Below are 18279 nucleotides of genomic sequence, written 5' to 3'. Positions count from 1 at the left end.
CATCTGCCATGTGTCTGCCCATTTCACCAGTCTGTCTATGTCCTCCTGAAGTCTGTTGCCATCCTCCACATTGTTTACTACATTTCCGAGTTTCGTGTCATCTGCAAACTTTGAAATTATACCCTCTATATCCAAGTCCGGGTCATTAATACATATCAAAAAGAGCAGTGGTCCTAATACTGACCCCTGGGGAACACCACTGTATACTTCCCTCCAGTCTGAAAAACAACCGTTCACCACTACTCTCTGCTTTCTGTCCCTTAGCCAATTTTGTATCCACGCTGCCATTGTCCCTTTAATCCCATGGGCTTTCATTTTGCTAACAAGTCTATTATGTGGTACTTTATCAAATGTCTTTTGAAAGTCAAGTCATCTAGTTGAGTAAAGGTCAAGTGAAGAACATAGGAACAGGAGTAGGCCATTCAGCCCATCAAGCCTATGCCTCAATTCAATTAGATCATGGCTGATCTGTATCTGAATTCCATCTACCCGCCTTGGTTCCGTAACCCTTAATACCCTTGCCTAACAAAAATCTATCAATCTCAGTTTTGAAATTTTCAATTGACCTAGTCTCAAAAGCTTTTTGGGAGAGAGAGTTTCAGATTTCCACCACCCTTTGTGTGAACAAGTACTTTCTGACATCATCCCTGAACAGCCTAGCTCTAATTTAAAGTTTATAATCCCTTGTTCTGGACTCTACCACCAAAGAAAACAGTTTCTCTCTATCTGCCCTACTAAATCCTTTAATCATCTTAAACACTTCAATTAGATCATCCCTTAATCTTCTTTACGCAAGAGAATACAAGCCTAGTCTATGCAACCTGTCCTTATAATTTAACCCTTTTAGCCCCGGCGTCATTCTGGTGAATCTGTGCCAATATATCCTTCCTGAGGTGCGGTGCCCAGACTGAATGCAGTACTCCAGATGCGGTCTAACCAGAGATCCAGATGGGGTCTAACCAGAGCTCTGTACAGCTGTAATATAACTTCCACCCCTTTGTATTCCAGCCTCCTTGAGATAAAGGCCAACATTCCATTAGCCTTTTTAATTATTTTTTGTACCTATCCACTAGCTTTCAGTAATTTCTGTACTTGGACCTCTAAATCTCTCTGCTCATCCACAGTTCCTAACTTCTCGCCATTTAGATAATACTCTGATCTATCTTTCTTGGGTCCAAAGTGGATGACCTCACAATTTCCCATATTAAACTCCATCTGCCACAGTTTTGCCCACCCACCTAATCTATCAATGTCCCTTTGCAACATTCTGCTCCCATCTACTCTATTTACTGTGCCACCTAAATTATGATGTGGAGATGCCGGTGATGGACTGGGGTTGACAAATGTAAGGAATCTTACAACACCAGGTTATAGTCCAACAGTTTTATTTGAAAATCACAAGCTTTCGGAGGCTTTCTCCTTCAAATCACAAGCTTTCGGGGGCTTTCTCCTTCACCTGACGAAGGAGAAAGCCTCTGAAAGCTTGTGATTTTCAAATAAAACTGTTGGACTACAACCTGGTGTTGTAAGATTCCTTACATTTGTCCACCTAAGTTAGTATCATCAGCAAACTTAGGTATACGGCTCTCTATTCCTTCGTCCAAGTCATTTATAAATATGTTGAAAAGCTGAGGCGCCAGTACACATCCCTGGGGGACATACAAGTCACATCCTGCCAATTTGAGTACATATCCATTATCCCTACTCTCTGTTCCAATCTCCTAACCTATTCCCTATCAAAGCCAATAGGTTGTCTTCAATTCCATGCGCTCTCATTTTTGTTAACATTCTTTTGTGTGGAAACTTGTTGAATGCCTTCTGGAAGTCGATATAAATAACATCCATAGAGACTCCTTTTTCTATAACGTTTGTTACCTCCTCAAAAAATTCAATTAGGTTCATTAGACATGGCTTACTCTTTACAAATCCATGCTGGCTCTCTCTGATCAGTTCATGTTTGTCCAAATGTTTAGTAACTCTGTCCCTAATAACAGAATCAGTGGGTAAATCACCACTGACCATTCTCGTGCACTTACCAGGAATTAATTATTATAGGTCACCTCCCTGGCCTCTATGTAGGAGAAGGGGGTGTAAGGAACGTAAAGGAGGGAGAAATATAACTAAAATCATTTATTTTTGATAAGAATACTGAGTGAGGGAAGTGAGAGAAGCTGCAGTTAATCTTCATTTGAGTCTCAGGAGAATTTTGAACATCCTCAGAGAGGAGAATGCCACCACTGAGCCAAGGTGCCAGCTTTGGTTCAGAGGCAGCACTCTCACCTCTGAGTCATGAAGGTAATGGGTTCAAGCCCCACTCCAGAGATTTGAGTATATAATCTAGGCTGACACTTCAGTGCAGTGCTGAGGGAGTGCTACATTGTTGGAGGCGATATCTTTTGGATTGGACTTTAAACGGAGGCCCCATCTGCCCTCTCAGATGGACATAAAAGATCTCACGGCAGTATTTGAAGAAGAGAAGAGCAGTTCTTCCAGTGTCCTGGCCAATGTTTATCCCTCAACCAACATCTAAAACAGATTATCTGATCATTTCTCTCATTGCTGCTTGTGGTACCTTGCTGTGCACAAATTGTCTGCTGCGTTCCCCCACATTATAACAGTCCTGGCACTTCAAAATAATTAATTGGCTTTGAAGCACTTTGGAATGTTGTGAAAGGCGCTATATAAATGAAACTTGTTTCTTTCTTTCATCCTAGAGGCAATTGGATAGAATACAGCTGAAAGGGAGGGATGAAAGTACAGCAATTTCATAAAGATGAACACATAACCTAGGCCAACACTTCAGTGTAGTACTAAGGGAGTGCTACACTGTCCACCTGAACCACCGGGACAGGCAGTCAAGACCTCAGATGAAACATTAAACTGAGGTCCAATCGACCTGTTCCAGTATTTGGGGCAGATCTGCGCTGGGGATGTAAGTATCATTGCCAACCCTCCAGGATTGTCCTGGAGTCTCCAGGAATTAGCAATTAATCTCCTGGATACCAGTATGAACAACCCAGGAGATAAATCGCAGGGCCATTACAGAAACTGTGTTTTTCTTTATTTTATTAGTTGTAACAATATTGAAGATGGGAAAAAAGGCTGATTGACTCGGTGGGGCAGTTGAAGGCAGGAGATCATGTGACAAAACCTCCAGGAATATATCCAACCAGAATTGGCAATCTTAGATGCAACCGAGCTCACCAAATTTGGGTACATTGAGGCCTGGACAGGCACAGTGCACTTCGGGCACACTGCACCTGTTCAGCATACAGGGCAGAAGGTGGGGGGGGGTCAGAAAAAGTAGCCCATATATCTTTGCAGTACTAGTTAAGCATTACTGGTTCCTTGTATAGTAGAAAATAATAAATGGTTCTCAATACTGTTTCTACAATTACACCAGATGTAACCAATCCAAAAATCTATCTTAATGCATTTTGTTGCGCTTGTTAAGTTTTTGGGTTAAAAAGGGGCCCTTCCCAATGTGTAAAAAGTAAAATACAAAAGAAAAAATATTCAGCAACTGAAGTTTTATTTTCAGGAAGGAACTCTTGTGTTTTCTTTCTCTTTTAATAACCCACTGAGCTTGAGCACAAAGGTTGGCAAAGACAGAGAATGAACCTCTAACAGAATGAATTGCTAACAGAGTGAAGACTTTCAACTGGGAATTTGGTGAGTGTGGGAATTAAGTGCAGAGGGGGAAGCAGGTGCTAAGTGATTTAAACCAAGGAACTATAAACTAATCTATCAACTGTTAAAACTTCAATAAAAAAAACATACATTTTTAAAAAAAGATTAAGACTGAGTGGAGCATAAAGGAAGCTGCACGAGGAATCAAAAAGTCAAGAAAAAGTCAAAAAGTGACATCACAAGACAAGGAGGAGCGCTGAGGATCAGTCAGTAAGTATTTAGTTCATTGGTTAGTGTTCTTAGTGGTTAATGTCTTTAGTGGTTGATTAGTGTTTTTTAGATAAACGGTAAATTGCCTTAAAGCTAAACAGCTTAAATAACTGTAGTGAACATGGCAGGGCAGCTGGGGCCCATCTCATGCACATCCTGTGCCATGTGGAGACCCCAGAACACTTCATGTTTCCTGGAAAACCCCATGTTCAGGAAGTGCCGCCAACTGCTTGAGTTCGAGCTCAGGATTTCTGAGCTTAGGGGGCAGCTGGCATCACTATAGTGCATATGGGAAGCTGAGACTTTCGTGGATAGCACGTTTCAGGTGGTGGTCACCCTGCAGCTACAGAGAGTTCAAGCGGAGAGGGACTGGGTGACCACCAGACAGAGTAGAAGGAACTGGCAGCCAGTGCAGGAGTCCCTTGGGAGTGTGGCACTCACAAACCGGTATTCAGTGTTGAATACCAGTGACGGTGTTGACACCTCGGGGAAGTGCAGTCAGGAGCAAATCCATGGCACCGTGGGAGACTCGGCTGCACAGGGAGGCAAAAGAAATGCAGTTGATATAGGAGATTTGATGGTCAGGGGGATAAACAGGCATTTCTGCAACCGCCGACATAAGTCCCAAATGGTGTATTGCCTCCCTGGTGCCAGGGTAAAGGACATCACTGAGAGATGCAGAACGTTTTGAGGGGGGGAAGGAGAACAACCAGAAGTTGTGGTCCATGTGGGAACCAATGACATAGGAAGGAAAAGGGTTGAGGTCCTGCACACAGAGTTTCAGAAGCTAGAGTAGAAGTTAAAAAGCAGGACCTCAAAGATAGGAATCTCTGGGTTACTCCCAGTGCCACGCTCTAGTGAGTATAGGAATAGTAGGATAAGACAGGTTAATGCATGGCTGGAGCAATGGTGCAGGGGAAGGGCTTCAGATTCCTAGGGCATTGGGACCAGTTCTGGAGCAGGAGGGATCTGTCCAAGATGGACGGGTTACCCTTCAACAGAGTTGGGAACGATGTCCTCATGGGACGGTTAACTAGTGCTGTGGGGGAGGGTTGAAACTAATTTGGGAGGGGGAGGGACACCAGGATGAAACATTAGAGAGGAGAAACAAGGTGCACAGAGGACTGGGAGGGACAAGTAGCACTAGAGTAAAGAATATTTCAGAAATAGGAGGGATCAGAAGGGGGCAAATGCGAGGAAGTCTAAGATGAGATTGGAGTGCATTTGCATAATCGCACATAGCCTGGTAAATAAGGTCGGTGAGCTACAGGCTCAAGTGGCCACATGGGACCATGATATCATGGCAATAACAGAGACCTGGCTCAAAGAAGGGAGGATAGGGTACTTAATATTCATGGCTACAAGGTATTCAGGAAAGTTAGGGAAGGAAAGAAAGGAGGGGGGTGGCAGTATTGATCAAAGAAACTATAATAGCACTGGAAAAGGATGATGAAATTCAGGGATTAAAGACTGAATCTATTTGGTTAGAATGAAGGAAAAATAGAGGAACTATTACACTACTTGGTGTATACTAACGGCCACCAAATAGTGGGAAGGGCATAGAGGTGCAAATTTGCAGGCAAATTACTGAAAGATGCAAGAACCATAGAGTAATGATAATGGGGGACTTTAATTATCCCAATATAGAATGGGACAGTAACAGTGTAAAGAACAAAGAGGGAGAGGAATTCCTGAAATGTGTTCAAGAGAATTTTCTGGAACAATGGGCTCGATTTTCCCGGGAAATTGCGGGTGCATCTGGGGTGGGGGGCTCCGGAAAACGGGGAAATCCTGTTCGGGTTTGGAAGCCAACTCCAACCCGCCGACTTCCCCACGGACGCACCTGTGTGCGCGCAGGCATCCTGAATCCGAAAGTTGGGATGATAATTAAAGATCTAAATGTACCTCATTGAGGTACTTAAGGCACTTTACTTGTGACATATTAGGTAGTTGGAACAATTTTTTAACTTACCTGAGCGGCTTGCCCACCGCTTCTGGTTCACACCTGGTGTCAATCAGGCTGGCTGCCGGGCGCGAAATGCGGAGAGCACTTTATTCACCATCAATTACGATGTGTATCGGAAACGGTAAGTTTTGTTTGTGCGGGTTTGCCACGCGCACCTTCACCCCCCCACCGCCAACCCACCACCATTTCAAAATTGAGCCCATGTGTTTCCAGTCCAACCAGGCAGGAAACAGTGCTGGATTTAGTTCTGGGGAATGAAGTGGGGCATGTGGAGCATGTTTCAGTGGGGAAGTCTTTGGGGAACAGTGATCATAATATCATTAGATTTAGAATAGTTATGGAAAAGGACAAGGCACAATCAAATGTGAAAATACTTAACTGGAGGAGGGCTAATTTCAGAGAGTTAAAAACAGATCTTGCCCAGGTGGATTGGAATCAAAAATTGGTAGGCAAAGCAATAATTGAACAATGGGAGGCCTTCAAGGAGGAGATGGTTCGGGTACAGAGTCGATACATTCCTACGAGTGGGAAAGGAAGGACATCCAAAGCTAGAGCTCCCTGGATGACTAAAGATATTGAGATTAAAATGAAACAGAAAAAGGAGGCTTATGACAAATATAAGGTTCATAATACAATGGAGAACCAGGTTCAGAAAGTACACAGGACATCTGAAAAAGGGAATAAGGGGGGCAAAGACAGAGGATGAGACTAGATTAGTGGCTAACATAAAAGGGAACCCAAAAGTCTTTTATAAACATATAAATAGTAAAATGGTAGTCAAAGGAAGGGCGGGACCGATTAGGGACAAAAAAGGAGATCTCCTTGTGGAGGCAGAGGGCATGGCTGAGGTATTAAATGAATACTTCACATCCGTCTTCGCTAGAGAAGAGGATGCTGCCATTGTAGCAGTAAAGGAGGAGATAGTAGCGATATTGGATAGGATAAAAATAGATAAAGAGGAGGTACTTAAAAGGTTGGCAGTGCTCAAAGCAGAAAAGTCACCCGGCCCAGATGGGATGCATCCTAGGTTACTGAGGGAAGTATGGGTGGAAATTGCAGAGGCTCTGGCCACAATCTTCCAATCCTCCTTAGATATGGGGATGGTGCTGGAGGACTGGAGGATTGCAAATGTTACACCCCTGTTCAGAAAAGGGGAGAGGAATAAACCCACCAATTACAGGCCAGTCAGCCTAACATCGATGGTGGGGAAACCTTTAGAAACAATAATCGGGGACAAAATTAATTGGCACTTGGAAAAGTATGCACTAATAAATGAAAATCAGCAAGGAGGTTAAAGGAAAATAGTGTTTGAGTTCTTTGATGAAGTAACGGAGAGGGTTGATGAAGGTAGTGCGGTTGATGTGTATATGGACTTTCAAAAGGCATTTGATAAAGTATCATATAATAGACTCGTTAGCAAAATTAAAATCCATGGGATTAAAGGGACACGGGCAGTGTGGATACAAAATTGGCTAGGGGACAGAAAGCAGAGAGTAGTGGAGAACGGTTGTTTTTCAGACTGGAGGGAAGTATACAGTGGCGTTCCCCAGGGGTCAGTATCTTTTTGATATATGTTAATGATCTGGACTTGGGCATAGAGGGTATAATTTCAAAGTTTGCGGATGACACAAAACTCAGAAATGTAGTAAACAATGTGGAGGATAGTAACAGACTTCAGGGGGACATAGACAGACTGGTGAAATGGGTAGACACATGGCAGATGAAATTTAAAGCAGAGAAGTGTGAAGTGATACATTTTGGTAGGAGAATGAGGAAAGGCAATATAAACTAAATGGTACAATTTTAAAGGGGGTGCAAGAACAGAGAGACCTGGGGGTGCACATACACAAATCTTTGAAGGTGGCAGGGCAAGTTGAGAAGGCTGTTAAAAAAGCATATGGGATCCTGGGCTTTATTAATAGAGGCATAGAGTGCAAGAGCAAGGAAGTTATGCTAAACCTTTATAAAATACTGGTTAGGCCTCAGCTGGAGTATTGTGTTCAATTCTGGGCACCACACTTTAGGAAGGATGTCAAGGCCTTAGAGAGGGTGCAGGAGGGATTTACTAGAATGATACCAGGGATGAGGGACTTCAATTATGTGGTGAGATTGGAGAAACTGGGGTTGTACTCCTTAGAACAGAGAAGGTTAAGGGGAGATTTGATAGAGGTATTCAAAATCCTGAATGGTTTTGATAGAGTAAATAAGGAGAAACTGTTTGCAGTGGCAGAAGGGTCGGTAACCAGAGGACACAGATTTAAGGTGATCGGCAAAAGAGCTATAGGCGACACGAGGAAACATTTTTTTACGCAGCGAGTTGTAATGATCTGGAATGCACTGCCCAACTCTGACATACACTCCTGGGACTGTTGGACTGGGTCTGGAATTTCTACACTGGCTTTATCGGTAAAGACTGATTTAAAGAAGGTCAACGAATCGGGGGAATGACACCCCCAACAGTGCTGCCAGGCCCGGGGACCCGCTCCCTGTGCTGCCACTTCCAGCACTTCATTATCAGTGCTCAAAGGCACTTTCCACTAGGTCCTTGTCAGCTACAAGAGCTTCCTGCACAAGACACCTGGAAGGAGGACAATCCTCCTGAGGATGTACTGTCACATGCTCCATCCTTCCCAAGCACCAGCTCAGACAATGGCAATCTGCGTGGGTTAGATAGTGAGCCAGAGGGGTCTGCACCTGATGAAACACCCTGCACAAGTGAGCAGCAGCAGGGACAGCCCAGGAGAGAGCTCGCCGGTGGGCAAGGTCCTCGCCCAGCTCCGCTGATTAGGACAGAGAAGAGGAATTCAGGGGCCAAACCAGGTGAGGACGGCAGGTTCCCTTCCCTAAAGGACATTAGTGAACCAGTCGTGCTTTTACGACAATCCAACAGCTTCATGGTCACTTTCACTGTAACCAGCTTTTTATTTCCAGATTTTTTAAACTGAGTTCAAATTCTCAAACTGCCATGGTGGGATTTGAATTCAAGCTCTCTGGATTACTAGTCCAGAAACATAATGACTACACTACCTTACCCAGAAAGTGGCTCAGCCTCTATACCCTGCGTGCTGGGTATGGCCTCCCCCTCTCGCCTGCTTCTGATTGGCCCAGCTGAGGCTGGTGCTGGTTGCTGAGGCTGCTGCTGCTCCTCTTTCTCCATCCAATGATAGCAACCATTAAAGCTTACTGAGGGTAAATAAGACAAGGAATATCAGAAAGATGCGATCTAGAAGCTAGAAACTATCCCGGCAATTGAAACAGCACAATGGTACACAGATCCTACGATCCACTTATCTGCAGGCCACTGCCCCTTTAAATATTGTTTCAACAGCTCTGATAGACCAATCCCGCTGGATTTTACTGGTGGGTTGGGTACTGGGCTGGGCTGGACTTTGGTGATGCCATGTTAAAATGGTGTTAGGATCCTAAATAAATCTCAGGACCTTGATTTACATGTATTCATGAGGCCCCGAGTGCCTCTCATGAGCGCCTCGGCCAACTCACAAAACTGCGTGATTAAAATGGTGGATGAAGAAACGCATCAAGAACAAAACAGTAAGAACTCTGCAGCGATCTTAACTGCTCACCCGAACCTTTTCCACCGGGCAGAGTTAAAATCACCCCTCAAGGGTTAGGTCCAACAAGCCTACTCTTGTTTCGTAAATCAACCCCACTTTCTCGCCTTCTCACCATAACCTTCAATCTCCTCCCACTCCACAAATGCATTGAATTGTCACTTCAATCCAATTATTCTACAACTCCGTTATTAGCTAACATCCCTTCTGAACTCCAACTTTTTAAGTTGCAAAGTCTCCTTTTTTCCAAAGCTCAACTTCCTCAACCTTTTCCCATAAGTAAAATTCCTGATATTCAGAGTCATCTTTATTGCTCACCACTGTTCTCTTCCAAAGGGTAATAACCACCTTTCAATTAAATGACCAGAACGACACACAGCACTCGAGATAAGGTCTGATGAATTCCTTACACAGCAACACCACAGCCTCTGTTGATTTTGTATTCTGTCCGTCTGCTAATGCAACTCAGTATCTTAATTGCCTGAATACAAAAGCAAAATACTGCAGGTTCTGGAAATCTGAAATAAAAACAGAAAATGCAAAAAACACTCAGCAGGTCAGGCAGCATCAGTGGAGAGTTTACGCTGGAGTTACGATGGGAGTACGTTAGAAGGGCCGCAGATTTATGTCCATTAAAAATCTATCCATTGTGAAGTATAAAAGTGCTTAAAATTAACCGCAGTGCATGATTTTAATGTAAAATCCAAAATTTTCTGGGGGAGCATGCCTCTGCCCACCACCCCACCCCCAAAATACACCACCAATTTTGTGCCTTCAAAATTTGGATTTCTGTAACTACCTGCTTGCACGTGTCATGAACTTAAAATCAGGGCAGTTCTTCAGTTATCAGCCTTTTGGAAGCTGCTCTTCAGCTTTTTGTACTTTTGTGGCATGTACGCAATGTTGCCAACTCCTTCAGAACCCCGAGATGAAAATTGTCAGTCCCTGGGCCCTTCTCTACCATGAGCTTCTACAACTCCTCTTGTGATTTTAAAGATTTCTAATCTATAGTCTCGTCAAAACTACATCTCTATTTTTGGCATTTGTCCCATTCCATTTATGGAATGCTGTTGCAGAGTGTAGCAATTTAATATTTCAGCAACTTCCCTGTCTTCAGTCACCACCTTCCTGCTGTCCGTTCTCCGTGGTCAAACATCTCACAGTGTCCTCTGCTTGTTTCTGGCATAATCAAACAAGGTTTCCTGTTCTCTCTGTTTGTGTGTGTGCTCTCTCATCATTATCTTCACATTTCACATCCTGTTTTTATAAATTTACATATTCTTTTCTTTTCCTGAACATTTTAAGATTTTGTACCCCACTTCTTTCCCAAGCCTTCTTTAACTTTCTTCGCTGTACGGGCTGGTTTTACTCCACAACTTATTTCAGAGATAAATTGCTTTTCCCATTTTCCACATCCTTTCGTCTAAATATTTTAATATTTCCTGCATTCCCTCATACCCTCAGGTTTAGCTCATCTAAATTGCAGCTCCTTAATTGGCTTCCTTTTATACTCTGTCGTCATCTCTACCCAGAAAGTCTACCCAGAAAGTGACAACATTATGGTCACTGGATCCCAGATGTTCCCCTACAATGACTTGGCTAAAAAGTACATACCAAATCTAGTATCACACTCTGCCTTGTAGATTCCTTCATGCTCTGTTTGAAAAAAAACAAATAACTTCAGTAAATTCATGCTCACACATACCATTGAGGTGTCAGCGGTGGCTCAGTAGTCGTCTCGGAGTCAGAAGGTGTGGGTTCAAGTTCCAGTCCAGAAGCTTGAGCACAAAAATCTTGGCTGACAATTCAGTGCAGTATTGAGGGAGTGCTGCACTATTGGAGGTGCTGTCTTTCAAATGAGATGTTAAACCGAGGCCCCATCTGCCCTCTCAGGCAAACCTAAAAGACCCCACATCACTATTCGAAGAAGAGCAGGGGAGTTCTCCCCAATGTCCTGGCCAATATTTATCCCTCAACCAGCAACTAAAACAGATCAGGTAGTCATTATCACATTGCTGTTTGTGGTACCTTGCTGTGCGCAAATTGGTTCTAGCATTTCCTACATTACAACAACGACTATACTTCAAAAAGTACTTAATTGGCTGTAAAGCGATTTGGGGCATCCTGAGGTCGTGAAAGGCGCTATGTAAATGTGAGTCTTTCTTTTTCTCTTTATTGGTAAGATTGAAATTACCTATGATCATAGCTGAGGATTGAGTCCTCCTTTGATATATGGGGGTAAATTTTAACATACCGATGGGAACTCAGCAGGGGGGGTGGCGGGGGGGGGTCAATACGCGTATGGGAAACCCCGAAAAATTTTGCATGCGTTGTCTTGAGCGATCGTGACTCAACTGAAGGCCCTTAATGTGACTTCCAGGTTTTGAGTCGCCAAGCTGCGCAGCGAGTGTACCGCAGACCCGAATGACGTGCTGGGAGCTGGAGTATTTAAAGGGCCATTGCAACCATGGATTTTGAGGGGGAAAGAAGTAATTTAACGAGATGGAGCAATGATGGATGAGGCCAGCACTTCGGTTCAGTGACTCCTCTCTTGAGTTGCTACTAGCCGGTGTGAGAAGCAGGAGAGGCACACTGTACATGGCTGATAGGACGAAGTGCCCTGCCTTTGCCATCAAGAAGGCCTGTCTCGAAGTGGCAGAGGAGCTGAGCAACAGGAGCATGGTGGCAAAGTCGTGCCTGCAGTGCAGGAAGTGTTTTAATGACCTAACCAGGTCAGGAAAAGTGAGTACAGTTACTGATTCACCTACATCCTGTGGCGTACATTACCCCCCCTCTCACTCTGTCCTCCATCACATCACTCTTCACACCCACTTAAGTCTCATTATCAACTTACCTTCACTTTCTGCACACTTCCTCACCTTCCCGTTTGTGGACCCACCACTCCCACTCACCCCAATCCTGATGCAATGTGATGAATCTGTCTGTTACTCACCCTCTGATGCATCTCTTTCATGGGCAGCCTCGCCCAAAGCAATGCATCTGTCGGGTGACCTCATCACGCTCACTCACTCCCACTTCTGCTCTTTCTCCCCTTGTAGAAGAGAGGGCAAAATGCACGGGAGGGGAGTAGGACTGGAGGGGGGCCATCACAAATAGTGCCCCTGACAGAGGCGGAGGAGGAGGCCTTGGAGCTGAGCCACACGGTCGAATGCCTGGTGTTAGAGATGGCAAAACTGGCCACCTGCAAACGTCTGGTAACAGAACTTTAACTCCTTCACACACATCATGAATTGATGTTATCAATGATTGACCTGTTGCACACCTCAGTATGCTCATCGCAAAATAACTTCTGTGATAATTCCTAATATTGCTTTATGTTCCCTTCGGTGGCCTTCAAGGATTGACGAAGTGGCACAAGACCTGGACGAGGGTGATTCCTCAGAGGAGTTCCATGCCCGAGAGCGCAGTGTCACATCATATCCAGCCGTGCACCAGCGCAGATACTTACACCTCGGTGGGTCCAGTTAGACAGTTAGTTGGGTTGCCACCTGGTTATTCACCACTCACAAGTGGGCATGAGCAGACTCTAGTGGCAGAGGCAGCTGTGGAGAGTCCGTGTTGGGGGCACACTCCTCTCCAAGCTCTGCTCAGCTGAACACAGATGCTGAACCCTGGGGACCATCGTTGAGAAGGAGAATGATAGAAGTACAGCTGCACCTTTTGCAAGGTATTGGAAGACATGCCACACACTCTCCACAATAGCAGAGAGGATGGAGGAGTCCACCTCCAGCATTAGTGGAATGGTGCCGCAGGTAAGTGCAGGAATGTCTGCAATGGAAAGAATGGCAGCCTCCATTAAGCTTCAAGCATGGCTCACAAGTGATTCCATTCAGGCCATGACAACGGCCATGCGGACTCAGGGTGCCAACATTTTTGCCGCCTTAAACAGGCAGACAAATACTTTAGCCGTGGCCTTACAACGTGTCACAGATGTGCTTCAAGCTGTTGTCCAGCAGAGTGGTGGGAGTGATGTGGCCCTGGACCTGGAGAGGGATGATGGCGAAAGGGGCATGGAAGTAGACTCCACTCAAAGCACTCCCACGTCACACCCGTTGCCACCCCAACCCTCAACCAGTACTCGCAATGCTGCCTCCTCTCCCGGTGGCCAAGTCTGCCCCTGCACAGGTGCAGGTGGAGCAGTCTTTCGCGGGGCCCTTACGGGCTCCAAAACCCAGAGGTTGTAGGCTGAGAGCATCTCAGCAGTCAGGACACAGACCTGAGCAACCTGCCACTACCTTTGCACAAGCCACAGGGGATGCACCACGTAGAAGCAGAAAGAAGAGGAAGGCAAAGGTTTTGTGATCACCAAGGGTATACACAAGGGTGTCTGACTAAATGTCATGTTTCTCATTTAAATTTGATTTTTGTTACATTCACATTAAATGTTATAATTGTCACCACCACTGCCACGTCTTGTCCATTCTTGAGTCCCTTTTGTGAAAGCGCCTTTCATGTGCTTCATCATGAACGCCAAGACTTGATCCCAACCATTGGGCGCACTTACAATGAGTGTATGTGTGGTTGAAGGACTGTTTTGTGCAAGCGGAGGGTGGGGGGTCCTGGTGTTGTTGGTAGTTGTTCCAGGTGGTCTGAGTAATTCACTATCTCCTCTTTGCAGATCTCCTTGTGAGAATGTATCAAATATGAGTGACTCCCTGGCTTCACGAGCAGCCATGTGTGCCGCTGATCTACTGATGGATTGCTCACCTTCGTCCTCCTCCTCCTCCTTCACCTCGTCATCTTCAATGTTGCCGGCAAATGCGGATGCTTCATGACCGCATGGGAGTTCCTCCACCTGTAACCCTCTCTGTTGAGCGATGTTGTGCAGGACGCAACACGACTATTATTCTACACACCCTCGCCGGTGAGAACTGAAGGGATCCCCCAGATCGATCCAGGCACCTGAATTGCATCTTGAGCATTCCAATGGTTTGTTCAATGACAGACCCGATGGTGATGTGACTCGTTGTACCGCTGCTGTGCCTCGTTGGTGGGGTTTCTCACAGGTGTCATGAGCCACGTCTGTAGGGGGTATCCCTTGTCTCCAAGGAGCCAGCCCTTAAGTCATGTGCGTGGAAGAGGGCCAGGAAGCACGTTGCGATGGGGACACAAAGTGTCTGCAAAGGGATATTAACAGGTTAAGTGAATGGGCAAAAATTTGGCAGATGGAATATAATGTGGGGAAATGTGAAGTCATCCACTTTAGGAGGAAAAATAAAAAAGCAAAATATTATTTGAATGGAGAAATACTACAAAATGCTATGGTACAGAGGGATCTGGGTGTCCTCGTACATGAAACACAAAAAGTCAACATACAGATGCAGCAGGTAATCCAGAAGGCAAACGGAATATTGGCCTTTATTTCTAGGGGGCTGGAGTATAAAAGCAGGGAAGTCATGCTACAAATATACAGGGTGCTGGTGAGACCACACCTGGAGTACTGCTTGCAGTTATAGTGCCCTTATTTAAGGAAGGACATACTTGCATTGGAGGCAGTTCAGAGAAGGTTCACTAGGTTGATTCCAGGTATGGAAGGGTTGTCTTTTGAGGAAAGATATTCATTGGAGTTTAGAAGAATGAGAGGAGATCTTATTGAAACATACAAGATTCTGAGGGGACTCGATAGGGTAGATGCTGAGAGAATGTTACCCCTCATGGGGGAATCTAAAACTAGGGGGCATAGTCTCAGAATAAGGGGTCGCCCATTTAAGACGGAAATGAGGAGGTATTTCTTCTCCCAGAGTGTCGTGAATCTTTGGAATTCTGTGGAATTCTGTGGAGGCTGAGTCATTGAATACATTCAAGGCTGAGATGGATACATTTTTGATCAGCAAGGGAGTCAAAAGGCGGGAAAGTGGAGTTGAGGTAAAAATCAGATCGGCCATGATCTCATTGAATGGCGGAGCAGGCTTGAGGGGCCGAATGGCCTACTCCTGCTCCTATCTCTTATGGTCTTATGGTCTTATGGGATGGTTGGACTCGCCTCCTGCATCCTCGGCCTCTCCGTTGGTCCCCTTTCTGCAGGTCCTTGTGGTGCACCTCTGACTTGTGAAGCTGCAACTCCCAGAACTGCACGCAGTGTCTGCCGCGGATGGTGATGTGCCTCCTCCTCAGATATGCTGCTGAATAAATCCATTGCACCTCCCATCCTGATGGTGTCAGTTTGAGGGGGTCCAAAATGTAGGTAAATATGTGTGAACACAAGAATTCTGAGTGTGAACCAAAAAATCTCAGTCTAAACACAAAGAACTCCCAGATAAAGGTTTGTCTGAGAACTGATTGCCCTGCTGCAAAAACTCACCTTTTTTTCATGTGTTAATCACTGGTTTAATGGTCCAAATGAGGGTCGGCTGCAACTCGCCTCCGTTTCCATGGCATGTTTCAGATGCCACGGGAGGAAAGTTCAGGAGCAGTTAAAAATAGCTTGTGTAGGTCAATACACAAAAGGTTAACAGGTTTGCACCTTAAGTGCCTCAATAGGCCCTTTAAATATCGTCCCGCCGGCATTTCGGGGTTTCAGAAGCGTGCGCACACCCAATCACGTCTGGGTCAAACCCAGAAGTGGGCGTGTTGGAGCCAGGATGTGGTCCCGCTCCGAAAACAGAGAATTTTTAGTCCCCACCCGTTCTTGGGGGTTAAAATTTACCCCATGGTCTCCCACAGCAGGTACATCTAACTCCTTAGGATTGTTTGGTGGCCTATAGCATATTCCTATCACTAACATTTTCCTTTTTCTGTCATCCAAAGAGACTCATTTCCAACAACTTTTTCTTTCAATTACAGAGCGGAGCTCTACTGAGCAGGCGGCAAGGACACCCACAAAAGTTGGCGGGGTCCTTCTTTTCATAAGTAGGTCGGGTCATCAAGACCTGACTGCAACTTTAATTGGACGACCTGAGCAGGAAGCCACTATGGCTTTCCCGTCAGGTGAAGACAGTGGGAAAGATAAGCCAGGGCCAGAAGTGACCCAAACAGGAGTGGCTCCTCTGGGTCCCACAAGGGAAGCTTCTGCTTCCCGTGCTGCTGGCTCCCCTCCTTCCCGAACCTGACATTCCTCCGAGACGGCCTCGGAAGCCAATCTCACGATTTCCTGGTGTCGGCGGGCAGCTAACGGGCTGCATGGTTTTCCATTGCTTCCACCTGTTGCGGGGTGGGGGGGGGGGGGGGGGCGGGAGTCGTCCGGCAGGATTTAAAATAACCCATTAATCCAGAAATTAGGCCCTGGAGTTAAAATAACCCGGGCCTAATTTCTGGATTAATGGGTGAGTTTCCAACTCATCTCGCTACCCACCCGCCCAAAACCCGCCCGAAGTTAAAATCAGGGCCTTGGTTCAATTACCTTGGTGGGTCAAGGAGACATTTCATTGAATTTTATCCGTTGTTATTCACCTGGCTCTGGAGATTAACCAGCTGCAAAATTACTGTTGGCAATATTAGCAGATGAGTCCTTTCTAAGTTATTTTAATATATGCAGTAACCAATTTATAATAACCTTGTCACTGCCTGTGTTAAAACAGTAGATAAAAAAATGCCAAATAAACAGATTAAGTTTTTGTCCGCTAAATATCAGCAACAGTAATTCCTCAGCAAGTTGATCAGCTGAATGGTTTTTCTTGCTCCATACGTTGTCACCTTCTTATGTATGTTTTAGCATCAGAAAATTCCCAAATTTTCCCCTGCAGTTCCACATTTCTAATCTGGTGCCACTGATTATTTTTAACACAGAGCCGGGTTTAAATGTCATTTTAACAAATTGAACAAAATCTATGCAGCTCTCTTTTTCTGAACTTTTTTTCCCAGACTGTATGTGCCTTCTGTATAGTAAAAATGTCTTATCTTAGATCACGTAGGATCTATTTGTCTGCTAAGGTATTCGCTAATAAAGTGAAAATACGACTAAAATAATAAATGCAGGGAGAACAGAAAAGTGAACTGCAGTGATCCTACATTGATCTGGTGTAGTTAGATTACCCTCTAGTGGCTAGTGGTGTACATTATGGAAACAGAAACAACCTGGTGACTGTCTTTGGGAGATGTTCTGATAAGAAGGTGCAGCATCTGACTCAATTCCACTGATATGTCACCATACCAATCTATTAGTGTCCTTTCATTATTTTGGCATAGTTTTTTTTGCTCCCCTCTCCTCTCCTGAAAGTGCTGGAATATGGCTCCATGTCACTGGCAGTCCTCCAGAATCTCACGCAAGTGACGCCTTAACAATGAATTTCAGCAGGTTATTCAACTGTGAGGAAATCACAGCCAAACCAAAACCTGTTCTGAGCCAACCAACACGCATACGCACAAACACGCAACACTTCCCAGCAAGGATCATTGTGTGACAATCATGAACAGGCTGATATTTTCCCCCCGGTGGTAAAGACAGTTTGTACCACCTCCATTCCCACCCACGCTGAGATCAGCCAGATCGACATAAACCGAGAATCAAACTATAATACCACACCAGATAAGTATAGAATCATAGAAGTTACAACATGGAAACAGGCCCTTCGGCCCAACATGTCCATGTCGCCCGGTTTATACCACTAAGCTAGTCCCAATTGCCTGCACTTGGCCCATTTCCCTCTATACCCATCTTACCCATGTAACTGTCCAAATGCTTTTTAAAAGACAAAATTGTACCCGCCTCTACTACTGCCTCTGGCAGCTCGTTCCAGACACTCACCACCCTTTGAGTGAAAAAATTGCCCCTCTGGACCCTTTTGTATCTCTCCCCTCTCACCTTAAATCTATGTCCTTGTTATAGACTCCCCTACCTTTGGGGAAAGATTTTAACTATCTACCTTATCTATGACCCTCATT

The sequence above is a fragment of the Heptranchias perlo genome, chromosome 1 (genome assembly GCF_035084215.1).
Source record: "Heptranchias perlo isolate sHepPer1 chromosome 1, sHepPer1.hap1, whole genome shotgun sequence".
In the NCBI taxonomy this organism is placed as follows: Eukaryota; Metazoa; Chordata; class Chondrichthyes; order Hexanchiformes; family Hexanchidae; genus Heptranchias; species Heptranchias perlo.
Note: the sequence above shows the minus strand (reverse complement) of the source record.